The sequence below is a fragment of the Arachis ipaensis genome, chromosome B01, assembly GCF_000816755.2.
Source record: "Arachis ipaensis cultivar K30076 chromosome B01, Araip1.1, whole genome shotgun sequence".
Classification (NCBI taxonomy): Eukaryota; Viridiplantae; Streptophyta; class Magnoliopsida; order Fabales; family Fabaceae; genus Arachis; species Arachis ipaensis.
In genome coordinates this window covers 84,267,677-84,278,653 of record NC_029785.2, presented here as the reverse complement: position 1 = coordinate 84,278,653, position 10,977 = coordinate 84,267,677, and positions in this window count along the sequence as shown.

Here is a 10,977-nt window from a genome sequence, read left to right as displayed (position 1 = left end):
TTTTTATTTTTCACTTATTCCATTGTCCTCTCTTCACTCCTAGCCATTCCTCTTTGCTTCAACCTTTCTCCAAGCCTTCTTCACCTATCATTGATCAACCAAACTAATCAAAGTTTTGCTCAAAATCATGAGGTATTCAATCTTCCACAATATGCAACAATTATGGCTCAAAACCTCATGAAATGGCATGAATTCACATATGGTTAGTTCAATCAAGGGAAACATGAAAATCTACTTAATTAGCTTGCTTGTAGCTCAAGAAAGTGCATAATTCTAATGAAAACTAAAGAAAAAGACTAGCTAAAATAGGCTTAAATGACGAAAATGACGATAACCCGAGGAGGACACCAAAAGGCTAGCCGTAATGGCGTCATCTTTGGCAAGCTCCTCCGGTTTTTTTTCTTCCCGAATTCCCATTTTTTTCACAGTTTTTTTCCAGATTTTTTTTTCCTATTTTTTTTTCTGTTTTTTCTGCTGACCCTCGTTCTTTAAATGACGCTATCCCGAGGAGGACTCCTAAAGGCGAGCCGTAATGGCCTCATCTTTGGCAAGCTCCTCCGGATTTTTTCACAGTTTTTTTTCGGGTTTTTTTCCAGTTTTTTTTTTTTATTTATTTATACGTTCTGCTGACCCTCATTCTTTAAATGACGCTATCCCGAGGAGGACACCTAAAGGCGAGCCGTAATGGCCTCATCTTTGGCAAGCTCCTCCAATTTTTTTCACAGTTTTTTTCGGGTTTTTTTCCAGTTTTTCTTTTTTTATACGTTCTGCTGACCCTCGTTCTTTAAATGACGCTATCCCGAGGAGGACACCTAAAGGCGAGCCGTAATGGCCTCATCTTTGGCAAGCTCCTAAAGGCGAGCCATAATGGCCTCATCTTTGGCAAGCTCCTCCAATTTTTTTCACAGTTTTTTTCGGGTTTTTTTCCAGTTTTTTTTTTTTTTTTTTTATACGTTCTGCTGACCCTCGTTCTTTAAATGACGCTATCCCGAGGAGGACACCTAAAGGCGAGCCGTAATGGCCTCATCTTTGGCAAGCTCCTCCGAATTTTTTCACAGTTTTTTTTCCGGTTTTTTTCCAGTTTTTTTTCTAGTTTTTTATATACGTTCTGCTGACCCTCGTTCTTTAAATGACGCTATCCCGAGGAGGACACCTAAAGGCGAGCCGTAATGGCCTCATCTTTGGCAAGCTCCTCCGGTTCTTTTTCACAGTTTTTTCCCGGATTTTTTTTCCGGTTTGTTTTTTCCGGTTTTTTCCATTTTTTTTCGTTCTGCTGACCCTCGTTCTTTAAATGACGCTATCCTGGCCTCATCTTTGGCAAGCTCCTCCGGTTCTTTTTCACAGTTTTTTCCCGGATTTTTTTTCCGGTTTGTTTTTTCCGGTTTTTTCCATTTTTTTTCGTTCTGCTGACCCTCGTTCTTTAAATGACGCTATCCTGGCCTCATCTTTGGCAAGCTCCTCCGGTTCTTTTTCACAGTTTTTTCCCGGATTTTTTTTCCGGTTTGTTTTTTCCGGTTTTTTCCATTTTTTTTCGTTCTGCTGACCCTCGTTCTTTAAATGACGCTATCCTGGCCTCATCTTTGGCAAGCTCCTCCGGTTCTTTTTCACAGTTTTTTCCCGGATTTTTTTTCCGGTTTGTTTTTTCCGGTTTTTTCCATTTTTTTTCGTTCTGCTGACCCTCGTTCTTTAAATGACGCTATCCTGGCCTCATCTTTGGCAAGCTCCTCCGGTTCTTTTTCACAGTTTTTTCCCGGATTTTTTTTCCGGTTTGTTTTTTCCGGTTTTTTCCATTTTTTTTCGTTCTGCTGACCCTCGTTCTTTAAATGACGCTATCCTGGCCTCATCTTTGGCAAGCTCCTCCGGTTCTTTTTCACAGTTTTTTCCCGGATTTTTTTTCCGGTTTGTTTTTTCCGGTTTTTTCCATTTTTTTTCGTTCTGCTGACCCTCGTTCTTTAAATGACGCTATCCTGGCCTCATCTTTGGCAAGCTCCTCCGGTTCTTTTTCACAGTTTTTTCCCGGATTTTTTTTCCGGTTTGTTTTTTCCGGTTTTTTCCATTTTTTTTCGTTCTGCTGACCCTCGTTCTTTAAATGACGCTATCCTGGCCTCATCTTTGGCAAGCTCCTCCGGTTCTTTTTCACAGTTTTTTCCCGGATTTTTTTTCCGGTTTGTTTTTTCCGGTTTTTTCCATTTTTTTTCGTTCTGCTGACCCTCGTTCTTTAAATGACGCTATCCTGGCCTCATCTTTGGCAAGCTCCTCCGGTTCTTTTTCACAGTTTTTTCCCGGATTTTTTTTCCGGTTTGTTTTTTCCGGTTTTTTCCATTTTTTTTCGTTCTGCTGACCCTCGTTCTTTAAATGACGCTATCCTGGCCTCATCTTTGGCAAGCTCCTCCGGTTCTTTTTCACAGTTTTTTCCCGGATTTTTTTTCCGGTTTGTTTTTTCCGGTTTTTTCCATTTTTTTTCGTTCTGCTGACCCTCGTTCTTTAAATGACGCTATCCTGGCCTCATCTTTGGCAAGCTCCTCCGGTTCTTTTTCACAGTTTTTTCCCGGATTTTTTTTCCGGTTTGTTTTTTCCGGTTTTTTCCATTTTTTTTCGTTCTGCTGACCCTCGTTCTTTAAATGACGCTATCCTGGCCTCATCTTTGGCAAGCTCCTCCGGTTCTTTTTCACAGTTTTTTCCCGGATTTTTTTTCCGGTTTGTTTTTTCCGGTTTTTTCCATTTTTTTTCGTTCTGCTGACCCTCGTTCTTTAAATGACGCTATCCTGGCCTCATCTTTGGCAAGCTCCTCCGGTTCTTTTTCACAGTTTTTTCCCGGATTTTTTTTCCGGTTTGTTTTTTCCGGTTTTTTCCATTTTTTTTCGTTCTGCTGACCCTCGTTCTTTAAATGACGCTATCCTGGCCTCATCTTTGGCAAGCTCCTCCGGTTCTTTTTCACAGTTTTTTCCCGGATTTTTTTTCCGGTTTGTTTTTTCCGGTTTTTTCCATTTTTTTTCGTTCTGCTGACCCTCGTTCTTTAAATGACGCTATCCTGGCCTCATCTTTGGCAAGCTCCTCCGGTTCTTTTTCACAGTTTTTTCCCGGATTTTTTTTCCGGTTTGTTTTTTCCGGTTTTTTCCATTTTTTTTCGTTCTGCTGACCCTCGTTCTTTAAATGACGCTATCCTGGCCTCATCTTTGGCAAGCTCCTCCGGTTCTTTTTCACAGTTTTTTCCCGGATTTTTTTTCCGGTTTGTTTTTTCCGGTTTTTTCCATTTTTTTTCGTTCTGCTGACCCTCGTTCTTTAAATGACGCTATCCTGGCCTCATCTTTGGCAAGCTCCTCCGGTTCTTTTTCACAGTTTTTTCCCGGATTTTTTTTCCGGTTTGTTTTTTCCGGTTTTTTCCATTTTTTTTCGTTCTGCTGACCCTCGTTCTTTAAATGACGCTATCCCGAGGAGGACACCTAAAGGCGAGCCGTAATGGCCTCATCTTTGGCAAGCTCGTCCGGATTTTTTTCACAGTTTTTTTCCAGGTTTTTTTCCATTTTTTTTTTATTTATTTATACGTTCTGCTGACCCTCGTTCTTTAAATGTCGCTATCCCGACGAGGACACCTAAAGGCGAGTCGTAATGGCCTCATCTTTGGCAAGCTCCTCCAATTTTTTTCACAATTTTTTTCAGGTTTTTTTCCAGTTTTTTTTTTTACGTTCTGCTGACCCTCGTTCTTTAAATGACGCTATCCCGAGGAGGACACCTAAAGGCGAGCCGTAATGGCCTCATCTTTGGCAAGCTCCTCCAATTTTTTTTCACAGTTTTTTCCCGAATTTTTTTTTCCGGTTTGTTTTTTCCGGTTTTTTCCTTTATTTTTTTTACGTTCTGCTGACCCTCGTTCTTTAAATGACGCTATCCTGAGGAGGACCCCTAAAGGCGAGCCGTAATGGCCTCATCTTTGGCAAGCTCCTCCAATTTTTTTTCACAGTTTTTTCCCGAATTTTTTTTTCCGGTTTGTTTTTTCCGGTTTTTTCCTTTATTTTTTTTACGTTCTGCTGACCCTCGTTCTTTAAATGACGCTATCCTGAGGAGGACCCCTAAAGGCGAGCCGTAATGGCCTCATCTTTGGCAAGCTCCTCCAATTTTTTTTCACAGTTTTTTCCCGAATTTTTTTTTCCGGTTTGTTTTTTCCGGTTTTTTCCTTTATTTTTTTTACGTTCTGCTGACCCTCGTTCTTTAAATGACGCTATCCTGAGGAGGACCCCTAAAGGCGAGCCGTAATGGCCTCATCTTTGGCAAGCTCCTCCAATTTTTTTTCACAGTTTTTTCCCGAATTTTTTTTTCCGGTTTGTTTTTTCCGGTTTTTTCCTTTATTTTTTTTACGTTCTGCTGACCCTCGTTCTTTAAATGACGCTATCCTGAGGAGGACCCCTAAAGGCGAGCCGTAATGGCCTCATCTTTGGCAAGCTCCTCCAATTTTTTTTCACAGTTTTTTCCCGAATTTTTTTTTCCGGTTTGTTTTTTCCGGTTTTTTCCTTTATTTTTTTTACGTTCTGCTGACCCTCGTTCTTTAAATGACGCTATCCTGAGGAGGACCCCTAAAGGCGAGCCGTAATGGCCTCATCTTTGGCAAGCTCCTCCAATTTTTTTTCACAGTTTTTTCCCGAATTTTTTTTTCCGGTTTGTTTTTTCCGGTTTTTTCCTTTATTTTTTTTACGTTCTGCTGACCCTCGTTCTTTAAATGACGCTATCCTGAGGAGGACCCCTAAAGGCGAGCCGTAATGGCCTCATCTTTGGCAAGCTCCTCCAATTTTTTTTCACAGTTTTTTCCCGAATTTTTTTCCGGTTTTTTCCAGTTTTTTTTCTTTTTTTTTTCTGCTGACTCTCGTTCTTTAAAAGATGCTATCCCGAGTAGGACACCTAGAGGCGAGCCGTAATGGCGTCATCTTTGGCAAGTTCCTCCGGTTTTTTTCACAGTTTTTTTCCCGGATTTTTTTCCGGTTTGTTTTTTTCCGGTTTTTTCCAGTTTTTTTTTCCTTTTTTTTTTCTGCTGACCCTCATTCTTTAAATGACGCTATCCCGAGGAGGACACCTAAAGGCGAGCCGTAATGGCCTCATATTTGGCAAGCTCCTCCAGTTTTTTTTCAGAGTTTTTTTCCCGAATTTTTTTTCGTTTTTTTTATTTTTTGTATTTTTTTTTTTACATTTTGCTGACCCCCTTTCTTTAAATGACACCATCCCGAAGAGGACACCTAAAGGCGAGCCATAATGGCCTCAACTTTGGCAAGCTCCTCCGATTTTTTTCACAGTTTTTTTTCCAATTTTTTTTTTACGTTTGATGACAAGTCATCTTAGCCTTGTTTCACTAGCCTTTTTCTTTTGTTTTCATTTAGTTTTATGTATTTTCTTGCATTATAAATTAACCATTTGAATTGGAATTGCATGGTTTCCTTAAATCAATCAACCACCTTTTAATTGATACAAAATCATGAGGTTCAAGCTAACTTTAGTTGATAATTAATTGATTTATAAACCTGGTGAATTTTGTGATACTTTGATTGTTTGTTTTGATTACTTGTAGGTGAAGAAAGGAAACAAAAGGTGTGCCAACATTATGGAAGAAGGTTGCAAGAATGGGTTTGAGAAAATGAAATTCACATTTGAGCTAACGTTTGCCTCAAACGTCAACTCAAACGTGAGTAGCAGTTGAAGAACACCCTGGGGAAAAGCCAACGTTTGCCTCAAACGTTGAGGTCAAACGTTGGCTGAAGAATGAAGCTCCTGGAAAGCAACGTTTGAGCCAACGTTTGCCTCAAACGTGAGGTCAAACGTTGGCTAATGCTAGACATTGTGGAAGCAGCATTCTCACCCCTAATGTCAATGCAAATAACTTTGAACTGAAGCCACAACTCATCACATTGGTCCAGAATAACTGCTCATTTGGGGGAGGACCATTGGAGGATCCAAATCAACATCTATCTACCTTCTTAAGGATTTGTGACACTGTCAAATCCAATAGTGTGAATCCTGAAACCTACAAGCTTCTGCTGTTCCCGTTCTCATTAAGGGACAAGGCCGCACAATGGCTTGAAACTTTTCCCCAAGGAAGTATCACTAGTTGGGATGACTTGGTGACTAAATTTCTAGCCAAATTCTATCCACCCCGAAGAGTCATCAAGCTGAAAACCGAGGTGCAGACATTCACACAATTAGATGCCGAATCCTTGTATGAAGCATGGGAGAGGTACAAAGCCTTAATCAGAAAATGTCCCCCAGAGATGTTCAATGAATGGGACGTGCTGCAAAATTTCTACGAAGGCCTGACATTGAAATCTCAAGAGGCATTAGATCATTCTGCTGGAGGTTCACTACAACTGATGAAAACTGCTGAGGAAGCCCAGAATCTTGTTGACATGGTGGCCAACAATCAATATTTCTTTGCTCATCAAAGAAACTGCCAACCATCACAAAGGAGAGGAGTAATGGAGCTAGAAGGAGTAGACTCAATCTTGGCTCAAAACAAGATGATGCAGCAGCAAATTCAACAACAATTTGAGCAAATGGCCAAGAGGATTGATAGTCTCCAAGTTGCAGCAGTTAACACAAGCCAACCATCATCCACATGGGTGCAAAATGAAGAGACTCAAGAGGAGCAGCATCAAGAACAAGTCCAGTACATGCACAACCAAAACTCTGGACAGAATGAAGTGTATGGAGACACATACAATCCATCCTGGAAGAACCACCCGAACCTCAGATGGGGAGACAATCACAACCAGAACCAACAACCATGGCAGAGGAACTCAAACCAAAACACTTCAAGAAATAACCAAAACCACAACCAGCAGCAAACTAACCAAAACCCTTACAGAAAACCTCAAAACAACTACTCCAACCCCAACCATTATCAATCCAATAACCAACCCACCAACCAAAATGTCTACCATCCACCAACCACACCTCACAACCCACCACAAGTGTCACCAGAATCTCAAAGAATCATTAACTTGGAAACCTTGATGGACAAGATGTGGAAACACCAAGAAATGACAACCAAGAACCATGAAGCTTCCATGAAGAGCTTAGAGAGGCAAATTGGGCAAATCTCCAAACAGATTTCTGTTGAGAGACCTTCAAGCTCACTGCCGAGTGACACCATTCCTAATCCAAAAGAAGAGTGCAAAGCTATACAATTACGGAGTGGAAAAACATTGATAGACAACAACAAGGAGGTAACCAAGAAGCCTTTGGATAGCAACAAAGAATCATCAGAGAAAGGGGAAGCTAGCAATGAAGACATGACAACAAGAAGAAGTGCCCCAGAGAAGCTCAAAGAGAAAGACAACCAGCCACATAGTTCAAAGGAAGTGATTCAGGGACAGCAGCAAGTGGAGAAGGGCATTACACCTCCACTACCATACCCTCAGAGGTTCAACAAAGAAACCAAAGATCAACACTTCCACAAATTCCTGGAAACTTTCAAGAAACTGGAAATCAACATTCCTTTGGCTGAAGCATTGGAACAGATGCCCTTATATGCCAAGTTCTTGAAGGAACTCATTAACAAGAAAAGAAGTTGGCTTGAGAAGGAAACCATTATGCTCACTGAAGAATGTAGCGCTGTGATCCAGATGGGTATCCCACCAAAGCTCAAAGACCCAGGGAGTTTTGTAGTCTCATGCACCATAGGCAAGATAACATTGGAAAATGCTCTATGTGATTTAGGTGCCAGCATCAACTTGATGCCTCTATCACTGATGAGAAAGCTTGCTATAGAAGAAGTCAAACCCACCAGGATGTCACTAGTAATGGCCGATAGATCAATCAAGATACCCAATGGAATTGTAGAAAATTTACTAGTGAAGATTGGAAAGTTTATCTTCCCTGCAGACTTCGTAATCTTAGACACAGAAGGGGAAGGAAACAACTCAATCATTTTGGGGAGACCGTTTCTAGCCACAACGAGAACCACGATTGATGTGGAGAAGGGAGAAATGACCTTCAGGGTGCATAATGAACAAATGGTAATCAATGTCTTCAAATCAATGCAACACCCCTCAGAGCAAGAGAACTACGTGAATGTGGATATGATAGAAGGGCTGGTAGAAGAAATGTTTGAAGAAGACTATTTGGAGCATCAGGAAGAACAAGGAGAGGAAGTGGTAGAAATATCTATTGAAGACAAGAAAGAGGATAAACCAAAACAGGAGTTGAAGCCTCTCCCTCCTCACCTCAAGTACGTGTTTCTTGGGGAAGCCGAGGCACCGCCAGTGATCATAAATTCCTCCTTGAACATGGATGAAGAAGCAAGGTTGATTAAGGTATTAAAAGCTCACAAAACAGCTTTGGGGTGGACAATTGAGGACATCAAAGGCATCAGCCCTGCTATCTGTATGCACAAAATATTATTGGAGGAAGAATCAAAACCTATGGTTCAACCTCAAAGAAGACTCAACCCAACCATGAAAGAGGTGGTTCAAAAAGAAGTGATGAAGCTATGGAATGCGGGGATAATTTTCCCAATCTCAGACAGTTCTTGGGTGAGTCCAGTACAAGTTGTGCCAAAAAAGGGAGGAATGACAGTCATCACCAATGAGAAGAATGAATTGATCCCCACTCGGACAGTGACTGGGTGGAGAATGCCACCTGTGATGCACAGATTGTCCTCCAATTCCTTAAGAAGCACATCTTCACAAGATATGGAGTATCCAAGGGTCTTGTTAGTGATGGTGGTGGTCACTTTTGCAGCAAACAAATGGAGAAAATCCTCCATAAATATGGAGTGATCCACAAAGTAGCCACACCATACCACCCTCAAACCAATGGCCAGGCTGAATTAGCAAATAGGGAGTTAAAGAAGATCTTAGAAAAGACAGTGGGAAGCACAAGAAAAGATTGGGCGAGGAAGCTAGAAGATGCACTTTGGGCATACAGGATAGCTTTCAAAACTCCCATTGGAAAGTCACCCTTTCAGCTATTGTATGGAAAATCATGCCACCTTCTTGTAGAGCTTGAACACAGAGCTTTTTGGGCCACTAAACTCCTCAACCTTGACTCCCAAGCTGCGGGAGAGAAAAGGTTGCTACAACTGAATGAGCTGGATGAATTCAAGCTAGAAGCTTATGAGAATGCTAAGATATACAAGGAAAGAGTTAAGAGGTGGCATGATAAGAAAATCATAAAGAAGGAGTTCAAGCCAGGACAGCAAGTGCTCTTGTATAACTCAAGGCTCAAGATCTTCCCTGGCAAGCTCAAGTCCAAATGGACAGGTCCGTATCTAGTAACAAAAGTCTTTCCTTATGGAGGTCTTGAGCTGCTAGATGAGGCCACACAGAGCCACTTCACAGCAAATGGACATAGAGCAAAGCCTTATTTAGGAGACCAATGGGACAAGGAAAAGGAAGTTCAGTACCTGAGCTGAACAAACACAGAGAATGTCAAGCTAGTGACATTAAAAGAGCGCTTATTGGGAGGCAACCCAATCTGAGGTAGTTTTCTTTTCATAACCTTTTCAATAAAAATGTCGAATGATTGGTATGCATTGCAAGAAGCTAAGTTTGGTGTTGCACACCAAAACAATTTAAGGGAGAATGAAGGACTCTAAGTTTGGTGTTCCACCAAAACATCATTTAAAAGCACATTCTCACTTCTTGCGTAACACTAGCTCCAGGCAATCAAACAGATCATTCAACTACTTAATTGCTCTCTAGTTTAACCCCATAACCTTTAGCAAGAGCACAAGATTTTACACATAGTAACTTGTTGCATCAGAGGAAGTGGCAAGGAACTAAATCTGATGTTCCCACACCAAATTAAATCCAAAAGCCGCACTCAATTTATGCATACTAATCAGTCACCCAAAGGGCTTGGGAAGCAAGCAACTTTTGAGAATTGTGCAGGGAACTAACCACAAATTGAAGACATTACGCACCATGACGCAAAAAGGGAACAACAGAAAGGAAGACAAAAGAACTGCAAACCAATAGGTTGTATCTATACTTAACTTCTGCTGTTGAGAAATGCTATGATTTATATCTTGCTAAAGTGTTCAGCTAGTACAAGTAAAAGTTTTTTTTTAAGCTAGTCTAAGTGTGTGCTTGTGTGTTTACTTTCTCTTAACTAATGCATGCCTTGTCCCCTGCATCTTTTCAATTCAATAAAAGAAATGTTTGAAACATGAAGTAAGATGGTTCATTGTTAGCTAGAAGTCAAATAATAGTAAGTGGTGGCATATATGTGTGATTGTGTGGCAACTCACTATCAGTGAATAAAAGGAATAGATTGTTCTCTCTTTAAGAAGAAAGCAGCTCACTGCCTATGAATCTCAATCAAATAAAAGTCCTTGTGTGAAAAGAAAAACAAAAAGAGAAAAGAAAAAGCCAAAAATGGCAACAGAACAAAAGAAAAATAAAAAGAAACAAAGCTAGACACCAATAGCTTGAACCTTAGAATATATGCCTGTGGTGTCTTTGTACTAGGATCTGCTTGGATTATTAAGTTCTTTGGAGTGCATCAACACTTGGTGACTTGGGTTAACAAACCCGGGATCATCAACTGAAAGTCCACTATCAAGAGCAACCTAACTACAAGGCATTTAGTAACCCAAAGAGGTACTGGGCATCAATGTTCTAAGAAGGAATGTGAGCCAAGTGTCTATAGTGAATAATGTGTCAAGCATAAGTAAAGAAAAGAGCTTGTTACACATGACACTGAACTAAAGCTTATAGAAAAATAGTAACCAAGGACAAAGGAATAATGAGAGGTCATAGCAGTATGTTACTTGAAGCTTGAAGGAGACTTTCTAGGCTTAAGAGTCAATAAGAGGTGAGTGTTTACATATCCACATAAAACCCCATGAACTACCAATAATATTCTGCTAACATGAGCATTCTCTTTCACTTTCATTCTTTCTTCTTAATAATTCTTTTCTTGCTTGGGGACAAGCAAGCTTTAAGTTTGGTGTTGTGATGACAAGTCATCTTAGCCTAGTTTCACTAGTCTTTTTCT